The 2,500-nt window shown below is 42.2% G+C and overlaps 2 protein-coding genes across 2 annotated transcripts in view; both read right to left on the bottom strand.

The window, feature by feature from the left end:
* LOC138965704 (multiple epidermal growth factor-like domains protein 10) overlaps positions 1-2,500 on the bottom strand; it is a 219,401-nt gene that overhangs the window by 114,257 nt on the left and 102,644 nt on the right. The gene's annotated exons all lie outside the window — the stretch shown is intronic.
* Positions 1-2,500, bottom strand: part of LOC138965708 (cell death abnormality protein 1-like) — a 129,251-nt gene that overhangs the window by 28,903 nt on the left and 97,848 nt on the right. The window lies entirely within an intron of this gene.

Here is a 2,500-nt window from a genome sequence, read left to right as displayed (position 1 = left end):
TGTTGATTCTATATATTTGTATGACTGCGAGAGTGGATCGTGGTGTGGTTAGTTAGTTAGTAGTAACTAACCGTTCATAATCACCTTTTGTGATATATTGAAACGTGACAATCTTACCTGTCATAGGTCATTGTCTTTGATCTCAGAGTACAATTTGGCGAATGCCTCTGACAACCGACTTGGGTCACCGACTGAAACCAGCCGGTAACTGCACAGTTTCAAATGCATTGAACTGCGCAATCTCTGTAATTCGTTTTCTTAAGCAGTATTGATGACTAAATACAAAAGCAGACGTTTTATGGCGCGTTTACCAAAAAGACAAAAGGGGACTCGTTTCTCGTTTCGCACATGAATTTGATGACACGATTTGCGGTCGCTGAAGGTTTGGCCAGCAGAAAACAGGCACTCGCAGAGTTTGTCAAAAAGTGGTGTTTTTATTTAATGGAAACGTCGGAGTAATGGGTACAAAAGCTTACACACCTCGTCCTAAATATCGTGCATATTTTCCCTCGGGTAGATTTCCAGGTATAACCTCGCCAGAGGCTCGGTCATACCTGAAAATCGACCCTAGGGAAAATATGTACGATATTTAGAACTCGGAGTGTGTAACCTATACATAACCTATGTTGAATTTTCATACATGATTTAATTAGGACTTGATGCCTTCTTTGTATATGCACAGTAGTTATTTAGAATGAAGTATGAAACCCCATTATAATGGTTCAGTCGTTATGTTCAAATTAGGACGCTGTTTTCAGTTTTCCAGATATGTGCTCTGTACATCTGTTGATGCACTGTGATTACATTACTTTTCTTGCTCTATACATGTTATACCAAAGTGCCGTTTCAATAACAATATTGCGTGTAAACACAAGTAAGTGCATAGACACTTAAACATACGGTAAGTAGAATCTGCCCTGGAGACCACCTGTCCAAAAAATACCACCTGCCACTTGTGACCACCCCAAATGATCCCAAACGGTTTTTAGTATATAAATCACCTGTTTAAAAAGACCACCTGCCTGTGGAGACCAAAGAGTATATAATGTCGGTCCCAAGTAACGGTTTCAATCTGTCGTGGAAGACCACCCAACGTCTTTTCTAACTCTGATAACAAACCCACATCACATTACAGGGCAGAACATTCGTATCCACATCTCCTTTTTCGTGAAGGTGAATCCATGATGAGCCATGGCAATGTTAATGTCTGGCTTATCTCATGAGGACTTGACAGTCACTCCCCAACCCCCTCCCTCCGCTCACCTCACCTTCCTGAAGAAACCATATTCTCGCAACTTATTTTTCTCCGGTGACACGTAAGCGAGTAAGCCCCTGGGCCGATAACTGCAATTGCTACCCTGTGACGAGCGACTGGCGGTCGCTTTGAATATGATAAGAGACTGGTCGTTCGTATCCCCGCGTGGCTGATAATATAAGATGTTTGATGGGTTGTTGACAGACCAGCTTTTTTTTCGGCACAAACCACCAGACATCGTTTTTGTCATCATTTTGGTAGTGAGAAAATAAGTGCACAATCAACCCAGGGAGCCATGCTTTGAAACACGGGTTCCGTGCTGATAACCACACGAGTCCCGGTTTGATAACCACTGCGGCACTGGCAATCAAAGCTGGCGTGTGAAAGCAACTTTCTGTGTTTTTGAGTTCATTAAATGTTGGGATGAATATGTCAGGTTTGAGGATGCACAGTTCTGTAGGTTCATCTCGGTATTCCACCCCCTCGGCTTTCTGTTGTAAATATTAAGCTGAGTGATCGAATGTGGAAGCTACGTTTGGTCAAAGGTCTCAGAAGATTTGCGTCGTGCAGCGAAGGAAAGAATCGCGATCTTGTTTCCGACTCAGTACCTCTTTGTTTTTCATTAGACCTGTAATTCGGCTTGCTCGGCTTTGTTAGATGTTTGCATATCTTGTTGCTTTGATTGTATTATTGTTTCTTATTTGTGCTTCGTTTATCGATACAACGTCTTGTGCACGGGTCAAAATGTGTGTGCCAGGGGTCGTTTTACTTGAACTTGACGTTCGTGTTTCTCCGAACGTCTGTGTATCGAAACACAGATACACGCACTCCATGATTGACTCTGTAAGAAGACAAAACATATCGCTAGGTTTCATTTGTTTTTGATGAATGTATGACCTTTCATGAAGTAGTTTTGATTTGTGTTTACTTTTGCCAGTTTGCCAGTTCGTTTTTGGAACTTTGCAAAGCAGTGTCGTGTCGTCTGTTTAGGTCTGAGGAAACACCAATGAAAAGAGCCGAAGAATCCCTGAGCGTTTCTATTGGGTTTGCTTTTGATTATCCATGTATAACCTGCTTCCTGCAACTATGGTAACCGGGGATTTATTGCCTGGGGAACATGAGATTTATTTCCCAGGTGCTTGTGAATGAAAACTCGTGAACATGATGACAATGACTGTTGTCAAGGTGAAATCGTCAGTTTTAACGTGTGTGATATAATGTCCTACGAGAAAGGGCTGGGTGAGC

The sequence above is a fragment of the Littorina saxatilis genome, linkage group LG4 (assembly GCF_037325665.1).
Source record: "Littorina saxatilis isolate snail1 linkage group LG4, US_GU_Lsax_2.0, whole genome shotgun sequence".
NCBI classification, from domain to species: Eukaryota; Metazoa; Mollusca; class Gastropoda; order Littorinimorpha; family Littorinidae; genus Littorina; species Littorina saxatilis.
The sequence above is the reverse complement of the archived record's forward strand: the minus strand, read 5'-3'. Positions and strand labels throughout refer to the sequence as shown.